We start from the raw sequence: 15,235 nt of genomic DNA, 5'->3' as shown, positions 1-15,235 counted from the left end.
TCAAAGGACAGGAACGAAGACTGTATGTCAACACTGGCCTCAGTATGGACCATATAGAAGCTAGGGACAGTTTGACTGTCAAGGATTGCTGTCTTGAATCCAGAAATCCAGAGAATTAGGGGCCTGATTAAGGTTTGTCAAATGTAGTATAGTTAATCAGGTTGCCAGAGGACATTACCTCTGCCATCCTGATAGTGATGGACGTTTTCAAATGTTTTGTTTTTCAGACAACATTTGTATATTCTCTGGCAGTACCTCAGGCACAAAAACTAAATTTAATGTAAACAGTATTTTTGGTGGTTATTAAGGCAAAATCAGGAAGAGCTAGGAGCAAATTATTTTTATGCTCTCCAATAAACATACCATGTTACTCTGAAAGCCATGTTCTTGTATAAAGAGTATTTCCAAATGATTATTAGCCTGCCGTTTTTATGAATCTTGGTATTCATGATTTTTTAATGATGATTCATGGGTATACTGGTCCATGCTTCAAAAGTCCCTGAATAACTATATTCAATTCTCAGCTACGGGAGAAAAGCTTGAGCACCACAAATTAATAGAGATAAAGGTCTCTGAAACTTTGCATGCTTAGGTCTAACATGTTCCATGTGGGATCTCCTCATGTAGAATTCAGAGGAATCCTCAAATGTAAGGATATTAAACTCATCATTTACTGCCTAGAAAAAATGCATCACACACCCTGTCAGTGTGCACTGGTATTTAGTCACATGTGCTTTATTACTAGAGGCCTCTGAGAACCCTCGTTCCCCTGCAATGACTAGATGGCACATTGACTTTCCATCCTTCATCTTCTGACTAGAGGAACCTCAAGGATTCAATGAAGGATCTCCCCTGTACCTGGAAGAGGTATGATTACTTTTAAGGACCCTGATATTTCTATTGGTTGGTTCAGTGGTCTACTCTCTTTTCTATTTACTGGTGAAGAAAAAGTACTTCCCTAGGATTCCGCCTTCTGAGGTTCTCCACTGTTCCCATATTTTACTACAATATTTGCTTCTATGCCTTTATTAAATGATTCCTTCTTGAAGTAGATACATAGGGTTTTAAGTATGCTAGGAAACTTTGTCAGATTATGAAGTAGGGAAGATCAATGACAAATGGAAACTATAGTTTTGCACTTGTCTTGGATGATGGAAAATGCATTGGTGAAATCATACAGTCTACGGGCAATACAAATCTCAAAAGCAACCATGGTCTGTAACGCTTCCACATGCATATCAAGATTGTCTTGTTGACAATTTAATGCAGGCAATGCTGCATTAGTGTAAAGGGCTCGAAGAGAAAATGCAATGTCAAAATTCAAGCTATTACCAATTTAGACAGGTTTTTTATATGCATCCTCTACTGTGCGAGAAGGAGTCAGGCAAGTGTAGAATTTGGCAACAAGTATGTGTGTAAATTAGGGCTTTAATCTGAGGCAAAAAGTCAGTGGCCTACCATCTCCTCAAGCTAGATTATGAACTGAGGGACTGTAGACAATACAGTGAGTTTTTGAAGATTCTACTTGCACATTAATCAAAATGTAACATTATTGAAGGGACTTGTAATGATTACATGGGTGGTAATACTTACAAAGGCATTAATTTGAAAGAAGATTCAGAAAAAACATATAAATAAGTAGACAGTTACACAAGGGCTTCATTAAACTAGGCGTCAAAGGACTATTATCACTTTTTAATGTTCATTTGGTTAAATGTAATTAGATTGAACTTGTAGGTGGCTTTTTTATGGAAAGTTGTTAATTTAAACTTATTTACTTCTCCTGTGAAAGGATTCATATGTGCAATGATGCCTTCAGATGGTTAAGACAAGATTAGGGTCATTTGTTTCTGGTAGTGTAGGAAGTGCCTACATTTAGGGGGTGATTCTAACCCCGGCGGTCTTAGACCGCCGGGGCCAGGGTCGGCGGGAGCACCGCCGACAGACCGGCGGTGCCCCGCAGGGCATTCTGACCGCGGCGCTTTGGCCGCGGTCAGTGCAGGAAAACCGGCGGTCTCCCGCCGGTTTTCCGCTGCCCCTTGGAATCCTCCAAGGCGGCGCAGCTTGCTGCGCCGCCGAGGGGATTCCGACCCCCCCTACCGCCATCCAGTTCCCGGCGGTCCGCCCGCCGGGAACCGGATGGCGGTAGGGGGGGTTGCGGGGCCCCTGGGGGCCCCTGCAGTGCCCATGCCACTGGCATGGGCACTGCAGGGGCCCCCGTAAGAGGGCCCCTAAATGTATTTCACTGTCTGCTGCGCAGACAGTGAAATACGCGACGGGTGCAACTGCACCCGTCGCACAGCTTCCACTCCGCCGGCTCGATTCCGAGCCGGCTTCATCGTGGAAGCCTCTTTCCCGCTGGGCTGGCGGGCGGCCTGAAGGCGGCCGCCCGCCAGCCCAGCGGGAATGTCAGAATTACCGCCGCGGTCTTTCGACCACGGAACGGTAACCTGACGGCGGGACTTTGGCGGGCGGCCTCCGCCGCCCGCCAAGGTCAGGATGAGGGCCTTAATGTTCTTGACATATTACAGAAGCATCTTAACTGCAAAAAAAAAGTTTATTTAAAGCTGTTCTCCATGGATCCTCATGTTACCAAAACATTAGCAGATACGAGGGAGTGGAGCTACTCTGAATACCGCAGACTGCACAAAGCCAGCAATCTACTGCAAAAGCAAGAAAAGAAATCAACATATCACATTCTTTGTGCTTAAATTTACATATTGATACCCACACGAGCTGTCAGTCCACAATTCACTGATCATTTATCACTTGCACCAGTGAGTTTGCTGTAAGTAACAACCTACAACAGTCACAAGTGTTAGTTATTGGCCTTGTGCACTCATCACCAACATGGCCTATGTGGAAATTTACAATACTTAGACGTCAAAATGAATTAGGCTTGGGCGTAGAACTCTGCTCTGTCATTCGAGTTTGCTGAATTCGGGCACTTTGTGCGACACGGATTGGCTCAGAGTTCCTGAGTTTGTTCATGCTCACCAGGTTATGACCCTCATTATAACATTGGCGGCATTGACCGCCTAAAGGCGCGACGACGGCCGCCAAAACACCGTCACCTCGGCTACCTACCATCTGCCATTTTATGACCGTAGCCGGAATTCCTTCAGAAGGATGTTGGAATTCCGGTCACGGTCATGGCGGCGGGTGGCGGTAAGGTGGCGCTGCTGCCAGCAGCAGCCCCATGCCAGTAGACTGCTACAGACCGTATCATGGCTCACCTGGTGGTGTTTTGCTGGCAGACTCTGCTGCTGGCATCTGCTCCTTGTCCCGTCTCCTCCCGGAGGACTGCCTCACAAAAGGTAAGTCGGGTGCTCTGACAGGTGAGGGGATGGGGGTGTTGTGTGTTTGTGTGGGGGTGTGAGTGTATATTTGTGTGTGCGTGCATGTGGCATGTGGAATGCGTGTGTGCATGCATGGTTGTGAGTGTGCATGTATATTGTGTTGTGTGAATGCGTGGGTGCATGTATGTATGTAAGTGTTTGAGGATGTGTATGAATGGATGTATGCATGGATGGGTGAATGTGGGTATGAGTGTGTGTGTGCATGTGTATGATGGTGCGTGAATGTGCTTGTATGTTGTGGGGAGTCTAGAGTGGGAGGGGGAGGTTGGGAGAAGACTCTGGGAAGGGAGAGAGGGGTAGGGGAGACCCCTATCAGTGACAGGGAAGGAATTCCCTGTCACTGATAGTGCCTACCGCCATGGTTTTCGGGGCGGTAAATAAGCCACGAAAACCATGGCGGTAGGCGGGGTCATATGCCTGCGGGCAGGACAGTGACGGCCGCCTGGCTGGAGACTCAAGACTCCAGCCCAGTGGCTGCTACCGCCCGGGAGGACGGAATGGTACATTGGCAGTTTGGCTTGAGCCAAACCGCCAATGTCATATTTTGGGGAAGATTACCGCCAGCCTGTTGGCAGTACTCTTCTCCAAAATACTGCCATCCGCCAGGGTCATTACAAGGGTCTATATTTTGATGTTCTTTCACGAGCGCGACGATACTCCCAGACCGCTAGTGAGCTAGCGCAACACTTTGCATTCACTCGCTCTGCTTCCAGCACATTGGTGCCCAAAAAAGGGCCACTTGATGGCACACACTCACTTCTGAAGTAGATTTTCTACTTCAGAGCCACTAAATCTAGTCAAAAAGAGATTTTGATTAGATTTTCTTCTCCAGTGGACCCCACAATTTGTTTTTCAGATCGAGGAACCCTTTTTTTCAAACAGGAAGGAAATGCGTTGGAGACTTGAACTTCCTGTTCCTGTCCAGCAAGTTCCTGTCCATCTCCAGGTCACTTCTCACTCTCTTTGTCTCCTGGGTGCACCTTTGGATTTAAGAACTTTGTTTTTGTTGAATCACACAAGTAAGTTTAAAAAATTGTGTATAAGTGACGTTTGTTTGCTTGGGCATCCACCAGCATTTATTTGTACTTTGATATTTTATTTGAAAATGTTATAGTGTTGGGAGGACTGGAGTTTAAGAATGGGCCTACTTATTATTTATTTTGCATTTAATTGATTTTTCACCTTTTGTGAAGGGAAATAGTTGCACAGCTCAGTACTTATTGTACATGTTCGTAATGTTTGCAATATTATTTTAGTATGTGGCCTGGATTCCCAAAGGGGCATTTAGCCAGTAGGCCTAGTACTAGTAGTCATTATTGCATGAAATAAATCCTTCAGTGGTAAAGTTTTTAAAACTTCATTTAGTGCAAGGAAGTCGTTGGATTAAATTTAAAGTGCTGGCTATTGTTTGCATTTTGTTTTACTTACAAAAAGTATATCGATCGAGGGGCATTAATATGGCATAGGAGGATGTGGTTTGATCATGTGGCTGGTAGCCATTTTGTCCATACAGCAAGTGTCCCTTTGCCGTAGGCTTGCATGTGTTCTTGTTTGTTCTCCTTGCTCATTGTTGTTGTTGTTTGACCATGTGGCTATCTAGCAGCCATTTTGTCCATCCAGCCAGTGTCTCTTGCCATAGACTTGCATGTGTTCTTTGTTCTCCATGCCTCCTTGTTTGCAGTTGTTATTTGACCGTGTGGCTGGCGGCCATTTTCTCCATGCAGCCAGTGTCCCTTTGCCAAAGGCTTACATGTGTTCTTCTTGCTCCGTGTAGTTGTTTTTCGACCATGTGGCTGGAAGCCATTTTGTGCATACTCGCCCGACGTCGCATTCCTCACCGAAACCTGGATGAATTCGGCCTCAGAACCAGACGTAGCCATAGCCATACCAGCAGAAAACTACAAGATCACCAGAAGAGACCGAATCAACAGACCAGGAGGAGGAATCGCCATAGTCCACAAAAACACCATAAGAGTCTCTACCAACTCCCAGGACACCATCTACTCCGCCTAGCACCTCCACTTCAAAATCCACATCAACACCAACAACACACTCAGAGGAACACTGGTCTACAGACCCCTTGGACCCAGACCACAGTTCTGTGACGACATCGCCAACGCTATCAGCTCCTAAGCCCTCGCCTCAACAGACTACATCCTCCTTGGTGACCTAAACTTTCACCTTGAAAATAACAACGATATCAACACCACCAACCTAATCGACAACCTCGCCAACTTCGGCCTAAAGCAACTCGTCACTTCACCCACCCACTCCGCAGGCCACACACTCTACCCCATCTTCTCAGCCAGCAACCACATTTCTTTCAGCTGCACCACCGAACTCAGTTGGACAGAGCACCACTGCATCCACTTCTCCTACCAAAAACCAGTCACTCACCACCACTGCACACAACCCCCCGACGCAACTGGAGCAAAATATCAACGGATCAACTGATCACCAACCTGCATCGCTGGATAGAAGATTGCGCCAACACCCTTGCACGGCTCAAAAAAAACCCAAACACCTCCCACAGAATCAAAGCCAGCTGGTTCACCCCAGAACTACAAGAATCCAAACGGCTATGTCACAGAAGGGAAAAAACCTGGCACCTTGACCCTACCAACTCCACCACATCGCTTTCAAGGAAGCCCTACGCAAACATCACCAACTGATCCGCACCACCAAAAGGACCCACTTCCAAAACCACATCGACGCCAACGCTCACAACAGTGAAGAGCTCTTCGGCATCGTCAATGAGCTCTCCACCCGCAGGACCTGCTCCAATGAACCCCCACCATCACAGGAGTTCTGCAGCTCACTGGCAACCCACTTCTCTCGAAAGATAGAAGAAATCCACGATAGCTTCAAACCCCAGACCCACCAGCTGACTACAAACACCCAAAAACCCAATGCTCCAAGCAACACCCACCTCCTCAACACCTGGACCCCCGTCAACATAGAGGACACTGCCACCACCATGGCCTCCATCCACTCCGGATCACCATCGGACCCCTGCCCACACCATATCTTCAATAAGGCAAACATCATCATCGCCCCCCACCTCTGCAAAACCATCATCAGCTCCTTTGAATCAGCCACCTTCCCAGAAAGATGGAAGCACGCAGAAATCAACGCCCTGCTAAAGAAACCAAAGGCAGACCCAGACGACCCCAAGAACTACCGGCCGATCTCCCTCCTCCCCTTCCCAGCCAAGGCCATCGAAAAAATTGTAAACAGCCAACTATCCCGGTTCCTGGAAGACAGCAAGTTACTCAACACCTCACATTCTGGATTCCGCAGAAACCACAGCACTGAGACTGCACTCATTGCTGCCACAGATGACATTAGGACCATGCTCGACGAAGGAGAAACAGCAGCACTCATCCTCCTGGACCTTTCCGCAGCTTTCGACACGGTATGTCATCACACTCTCCACACACGCCTCCACAACGCTGGAATCCACGACAATGCACTTGACTGGATCTCGTCATTTCTCACAGGCAGAACCCAGAGAGTCTGCCTCCCACCATTTCTGTCAGAAGCCTCCAGAATCATCTGTGGCTTTCCCCAAGGATCTTCGCTCAGCCCCACGCTCTTCAACGTTTACATGGCCCCCTTCGCCAACATCGCACAAATCCACCACATCAACATAGTTTCCTATGCAGATGACACTCAGCTCATCCTCTCCCTCACGAAAGACCCTACAACTGCAAAGAACAACCTCCACAACGGACTTCACGCCATCGCCAGCTGGATGGAATCAATCCACCTCAAGTTAAACACAGACAAGACAGAAATCCTCATCTTTGGCACCAACCCCTCAACTTAGAATGACTCCTGGTGGCCCACCTCCCTAGGAACTGCACCCTCACCCACCACCCACGCACGCAACCTAGGCTTCATCTTGGACTCCACACTCAGCATGACTCAGCAGGTCAATGCCATGTCCTCTTCCTGCTACAACACTCTCCGCATGCTCCACAAAATCTTCAAGTGGATTCCCGTCAAAACCAGGAAAACTGTCACCCACACCCTGGTCAGCAGCCGATTGGACTACGGAAACGCCCTATATGCAGGAATAACAACCAAACTCCTAACAAAACTGCAAAGAATCCAGAACGCATCCGCCCGCCTCATTCTGGACATCCCACGCCGTGACCACATTTCCCCCCACCTCAGAGACCTTCACTGGCTACCAGTATCAAAGAGGATCATCTTCAGACTCTTCTTCCATGCACACAAGGCCCTCAACAACACAGGCCCAGCCTACCTCAACGACAGACTCTCCTTCCACACCCCCACCCGCAATCTTCGCTCCACCAGCCTCGCCCTCACCTCCATCCCCCGCATCCCCTGCACCACCGCCGGAGGAAGATCCTTCTCTCACCTAGCCGCCAAGACCTGGAACTCCCTACCGCTCCACCTTCGCCAGTCCCAAGACCTCTTGACATTCAGGAAACTCCTCAAGACATGGCTCTACGACCAGTAGCTCCCCCCCAGCGCCTTGAGAACCTAATGGGTGATTAGTGCGCTCTATAAATCCTTGATTGATTGTGCATGCCGCCAGTGTCCCTTTGCCATATGCTTGCATGTATTCTTTGTTTGCCATGCCTCCTTTCTCCTGTTGTTTGACCATGTGGCTGGCAGCCATTTTATCCATCCATCCAGTGTCCCCTGCCATAGGCTTGTATGTGTTCTTTGTTTGCAATGCCTCTTTGTTCCTTGTTTGCAGTTGTTTGACCATGTGGCTGGTGGCCATTTTGTGCATCCAGCCAGTGTCCTTTTGTCATAGGCTTGCATGTGTTCTTCTAAGCTCTCCTTGCTCCTTGTAGTTGTTGTTTGACCATGTGGCTGGCAGGTATTTTGTGCATGCAGCCAGTGTCCCTTGCCATAGACTTACATGTGTTCTTTGTTTCCCATGCCTCCTTGCTTTTTGTAGTTTTGTCACCATTTTGTGCGTGCAGCCAGTGTGTCTTTGACATAGGCTTACATACAAACATTGTTAGTTATTGAACATTTATTTTGTAAGTTTCTATTTGTTTCTATTTTAATATTGATTTTTTTTTTTTTTGCCTTTTTTAACTTTTTATCTTATTTTATTGTTTATATTTTAGTTTTATTGTCTTGTATATTTTATTTTTGTTTAACTTTTTTATTTTTGTATTTTTTATTTTTATTTTTTGAATTTCTTTTTAGTTGAATGTAATTGTTTTATTTTTTTTATAATTTTTACATTTTATTAGAATTTTTATTAAATTCTGCATTTTGCCTTGATCCATCCATCCACATCCACCCAATCCATTTCTCCACCCTCCAAACACGCACAGCTGCCATCTAGCACTTAGTTTCTTTAGGTGTAATTCCATTTCATCCAGGACACCCTGGGTGCCGTGCACGGTAGACAAATAAACAGCATAATTCATTTTGTTAATGATTATTCCATTTCCCCTGGACCACCTTGCCGCCATAGGTTATTTAAAAGATTATTCCATTTACCCATGCACCTCTCTCTGACTACCTCAGGTGTCTCCTTCAAAACAGATGGAGATAAAGCATAAAGCTAGATCTGCCTGTTGCGCTGTCGGATTTGAAATATAGGCCCATATTTATACTTTCTTAGCGCCGCATTTGCGGCATTTTTTTACACAAAAGTGGCGCAACCTTACAAAATACAATTGTATTTTGTAAGTTTGTGCCACTTTTGTGTCAAAAAGCGGCGCAAATGCGGCACTAAAAAAGTAGAAATATGGGCCATAATGTTTTATGGTGTGTTGATGTGGTTTGCCTTTACTATGTTTGATTAAATATGAATATCACATAAGTAACCAAGCACACAAAGACTATACTTCTCTGTACTATTTAAACCTGCAACAATGCCACGTTTCACTAACTAGATGTTTTTCTTGCTTGGTTGTGTTTAGGTGCACAAGAGAACAGACCCCTCATCACCGCAGTACTGCCAAAGAGAAGGCATGACAGTTATTTAGGTCCACAGGCTCCAAACCCTTTTGCTTGTGCACCTTAGTGCCACTGCCATCCTAGAGCTTAAGATGGGCCCAAAGAAAGTTGCTCCCACGAAAGTGGCCAGTGAGAAGAAGCATTGTTTTGCCAGTGGTGTGCCTAACCGCAACCTTTTTTGGGAGATGTGTGCCTGCCACATCGGCCTCTGGGAGAAACGTAGGAGCAGCACTCCTGCATCAACAGCCCCACCCCAACCTAAGACCATGTCTGTCAGTATGGCACCCATTGCAATCTTGGTGACACCGACGGGCAGTGATGTTGAATTGGATTTGTCCCTTTCGCAAAGTTATACCTAATCATTTCAGGAAATAGAGAAAAGTGGACAGCAGCCACAGCCAGATCTTCCTGAAGCTGGAGCAGAACAGGAGGTCGAGCTTCCTGCTGAGGAAGAACCGCTTCTTTTAGAATCAATGCCTCCCAGCTCTCCAGTAAGAAAAAGGAAGGGGACTACTCCACCATCTTCTCCAAGCACCACTTCTGAAGACAATGATAGGGACATGGAGTCTACCCCTGCAGAGTCTGCGGGATGCCAGGAGAAGCAAGGTAAAATAAAAGTTGCAGAAAGCCTTAGAATCATGGAAGGGGATCATGATGAGGAGGATGATGATGATGATGATGGGCCGGTCATAGTGAAAGATGGAACAAAGGAATCTGACATTACTATCTAACTTGCTTTGAGGGATGTGGCACAGCAGCACTGCCAGCTCCCATATTTGTTAGACCCCAGCAGAGACCTGCACAAAACCTGTACCTCAGTAGAAGTATCCACTGCAGAGAGGCAATCAGCACACCCACCTACAGCCAGTTCTTCTTCAGGCATTGGCCCAATAAGAAAGTACTCCTCCCACATTTGGGACATTTTTATGATTAGCAGTAAGCCATGTTCACATTATGGTACTGGAGGCCAGATGACCCATATGAAAAAGCATCACGCAAGGGGGTGGGAGGAGCCCCTTAAACAAATGGCTCTGGGTGGTCATGATAGTGAAGATGAGGAGAGCCAGGAAACATCAGGAACAACTGGTCACATCACAGTGAAAGGTGAGGAAGAAGAGCATGACATCCTTGTGCAAAGCAGTCCTCTTCCAAGCACTGCACCAGAATCACCCACCACAAGGGCACAGGACGACTCAGAGTCAGATGGGGACACCACAGCATATGGTGACTGCACCATGGCGCGCAATGCTACATCTCAAAAGTCACCTGCGTAAGTGGCCCCATAGAAGGAGAAAATCCACTCTATAATTACAGGCATGTTTAGCAGGTGGGCCCTACGACCGCAACCACACAATGGCACATTTGTACAATGGGAAGCTGGGAACAATCTTAGCTCTGGACCTCCTCCTTTTTTCTTTTGTGAAAAGAATGGGGTTCTTAGAGTTTTTGGCAGCCCTCTGCCTAAAATGAAAGGTTCCAATGTGGACCTATTTTGCCAGAGTTGCTGTTCCAGTGCTGCATCATGAAGTGCTGCAATTGTTTGGACAAGATTAACAGCAAATGCCTTACACAAATGATGCTCCCTTTTAAGGTTTTCATGCAGGAAGTTAGCAAGAAGGACACTACAATGGGCCAAGCTATCCTGTTATTGCATCTATTACAGGAGCAGCTAAAGAAAGTGTCCGAAAGGTTCACATTCAGGGATCCGAACGAAAACTCAGCAGCGCATGACTTCGTTAATAGCCTAAGATATCTCTTGACTTGTAAAGCAAGCCACCCTACTTGATCCATGCTACAAAAAAAATATTTCCGCTATCATTTGTTATTCTAAATGGGATGTTCCACAAAATAAGAGGTGGATTGTTGAGTAAGCAGGAGAAATGGAAGAAGAACGACTGGAACTTAGAGTCCCACTCCATAGTTCTGGGGTGCTGCCTTCAACTTCCAGAGAGGGCAGTTCTATCTCTCATCCACCAACCTCACCAACAAGAAAATCGGTAATAACAGCAACAGAAAAATCAGACCCAACCTCTGCATTGATTCAAATGGCAGGCCTTAAGTCCAGTGCAGAGGCAAAGGAAACAGCAGTCAAGCAGGTAGCAGCACCAATGACCATTTAGAGGATGTTGCAGAAGTATCTAAGTGACCCAAAATAGGTGTATGTGGATCTAAAGCCATTAGTGTATTGGTATGGGAAGATGTAGCAATGGTCAGAGCTCTGCAGGCTGGTGCTAACATTTTTGGCTTGTCTTGTAGCCAGATTTTCTGCTGAACGTATATTCAGTGCAGCTGGTGCCATTGTTACTGTGAGAAGGACCAGTCTCTCACCTCAAAACGTGGAGAGATTGACCACAATCAAAATGAACCAGCATTTTATACCACCTGATTACACCACTCTTGAAACACCGCAGGAGAAGGAAGAGGAAGATTAGTTGGAATCAAGCATTTTAGCTGACCAACTTCTAGTAGAACCATCAGAGTTTGAGGATAAACTCTACTTCTTGGATTGAGTATGCCTCTGCCACAATAGAATTTTAAATTATTTCTTATTCAGCCTCTTTTTCTCTTTCTTTCTTTGCAAAAATAAAATATTTATATAGGCTAGTGCAACATTATGTTTGTGTTGCATTTATGCTGCTCCACCATTGATATTATAGTCACATATAAGCCCGAATTGGAGGTGGACCCATGTGCAGTGAAAAAGCCCCCACATACCCTTCAGGACTTTAGAGACAATGCCTGCCTCCTTAGCATGCAATCGCCTATCCTATTTTCTTTTTTGCATCACCTAGCAGGGCTGCCCTAGAAGATCATTGAATAAAAGACTGCTAGTGCTAATGCCTAATTCCAATGTGTAGACACCATGAAAGAGGAGATATTTTGTTTTAAGACCAGGCTTGGATTGGAAGAGTTAACTACTAAGTAACTATTGCACCAACGAGTCATGACTGATTTATGTGGTGGCTGACAGTGAGGAATGGAGTTCATCAAATTAGTAAACTTGTTTCAGATGATTTGCAATGTTTGAGGGCTGAAAGGTGATCATTTTTACCTAAAAGTGATTGGCCTTTCAAAAGTAGTGAATTTTACCTGCAAGGTCTACTCCTTTTCCTCTGGTTCCTCATAACAAAAAAGCCACTTTAGTTAACAAACACAAATGTAAACAAGAAAATACTCCAGCTACTGTTTTTTCAATGCAAAGGCCTTCTTCTACTCCTCTACTGTCAAACAAAAATTGGAAAGCCCAAGACTTCATTGTAATTACCAGACAGGTCCAGACAGGCACCAGAGTGATGGATATTCTAAGAAGCATGAAGATGCACATTTTCAGATTACCCAATTTGGCAATATCATCTTTAACAATCATCATTTTTAGAACTGGGTGGATATACTTTCTGGGGTTTCTCTGAGGCAAAATGACTGATTCCAACGAATATACTGAACTGTGTTATACTTACTTATCCCTTCATTTCCTTTGTAATAGATTAATGATTGTGTGCTTCTCTGCACCCCAACAAGTATTGTTGCAGTTTATTTTGTGTAGTGTTTGTCTTTGTCACACCTTTCCCCAATTCCCCTTTACCATCCATTCATTTATATCCTAACTTTCTTCCCCCTAGGCTGTGTGACTTATTGAGGTGTATCCTAATGTTACACCATACATGAATCACATATTTGCTGGGGCGAATGTGGTAAAAGCAACACCAACTCACTGCATGACCTTTTACCTTCTATTACCTGAGCAATATTCCTCACTGGCTCCATCACCATCATCATTCATGCCCTGTGTGCATGTTCTGCAAATGCTTAACCTGGTGTAAACACTCTTGAGTCTGAGCTCACTTCTCCTGACTTAATGATTTCATTTCCTAAGCTTAGTTTTATAGCTTCTCATCCTTGCTCAGAAGAAACTGATATTGCTAGATTTTATTATCACATGGTCTTCTTTGTTGTGTGTCTAATGCTGCCATTGTGGTAGTCTGGTCTTGGTCTTCCTAAAGTTATGACAAATTATACACAAACTTGCTCTTTTCTTTCAATCTAGTTGGCAGTGATGGATAACCCTTTAATTATTCCTACAGTTGGATTTTGCATAGGTGGGGTGGTACCTTCTGTCTTTCCTGTTAGTGTGCTAGCCTGCTTCTACTACGCCTACCGCCCCCTTAGGATGCCACCTTAGGAAAAACCCTGCAGTAAGAAGACTCCCTTGCTTCATTTATTCAGGTAGAAGAAGAACTATGGATTGAAGTGAACTTGTTTAGTTAGTAATTAACTCCTTCTGAAGAAGATGTTGTCTGTGTGTACTGGGTTTCTGTAGGAAAAAGAGGCAGGGGCAATCATCACCTAGTGGTCAATATATAGTTGCAGAGGGCAATAGATCAATGGTATAAGTAAATGACATACACTTTTATTTAACATGTTAAAAAAAGAGGCTACACTAAAAGACAGCAGTGCTAGCTAAAAGTATAAAGCACCAAAATAAAGATTTGAGACACAAGTAAAGAAAATGATCACCTTTATTATTTACACGTGGAAAACCTTCCCTCTCAACCCACAACAGTCCCACCCCTCTCCCCAAACAAATAACCCATCCCCAAAAAGTCCAGCAAAAATTCCAAAGTCCATCCCAAATCCCTCCCCACCCTCTCCACCCACAAGTCCCTCACATCAAAGCAAAAAAAGGGTTTACAAGAGGGCACTCGACATATGGGACAAGAGCTAGTCCAGGCTCTGCTCAATGCTGGCGAGCCGGCTCTCCACCTCGTCCATCTGCTGCAGGATACGTCTGAGCAATGCCCTGTTGGACCTGGAGGGTGCAGCAGCAGATGTAGTTAGGGACACTGACTGAGGAGGCTGGAGTTGCACAGCTGGGTCCTAGGTCCAAGGCAGCAGTTTTGGCCTCTTACTCCTCTAGGATCACCGGTCACTGATATTCAGCCTGGATGTTCCCCAGCCTCTGCTGCCACAGATGGGCTGCTACCTCCTACCTGGTTGGTGGCCGTCAAGAAGGAGTAACTATATCAAGAAAAAGAAGAATAAAAAAGACAAATTGCAAACAATGCCCTGAGTAAACACTTGTTCAAATGATAGCTAGTGGGTGGCACAGCAGCACTACATTACTGGTCCCCTAAAGATGTTGAAATTTGATGAGATTATGATTCTGTGAGTCACAGGGCCAATATATTACTTGTTTAACTACACATGCCTCACATAAAAAGTACTGACTTTCTGGTGCAAAACAATTAAGGCAGAATAAGACTAGGTTAAAAAAAACTGTGATTTAATTTGTAGGGGTGGGCAAAGAATTCCGCTCTGCCAGTGGAGTTCACAGAGTTTTCCCTACTCTGTGCGGAGTGCAGAGTTAAAAAAAACTCTACAAAGTGATGTGGAGCGGAGTTTATTTTTGCGCTTTCCAACATTAGGTCAGCCAGCGTGTGCAAGAGAAATCGATAAGTTGGCGAGAGAGCTTTCTGAAAGTGAGTAGTCGCGGTCTGCTGTTCAGGATGAGGAAGCTCCCGTTCGAGTAGAACATCTACTTGAACAGCAGAAAGAAGTTAGCTCCCTCTGGTGCTCTGTGTGATGCAGTTCATGCTGATTTTACACCTCGGGAGAAATTCCAGTGCTGAAAATCAGTGGAGCACTGTGACTTACACAAACTTAGCCGTTCGCGGAACTCTGTTTAGCGGAATATTTTTCCCGGCACTTCAGGGAGTTCCATATAGCAGAACTCCATGAACTCTGCCCAGACCTAATCATTTGTCATTACTAAGAGTCCGAGCCAAACTTCTTATATATGGCCGATAGTTGAATGGTCTTTGAGTATTCACAATTTTCAGAGCCTTCATCTATACTGCCAGTATACAACATATTTGCTTCTTTCCTCTCACCTGCTGCCAGAAAAAGCTAACGTTGTTCCT

The sequence above is a fragment of the Pleurodeles waltl genome, chromosome 11 (genome assembly GCF_031143425.1).
Source record: "Pleurodeles waltl isolate 20211129_DDA chromosome 11, aPleWal1.hap1.20221129, whole genome shotgun sequence".
Lineage (NCBI taxonomy): Eukaryota > Metazoa > Chordata > Amphibia > Caudata > Salamandridae > Pleurodeles > Pleurodeles waltl.
Note: the sequence above shows the minus strand (reverse complement) of the source record.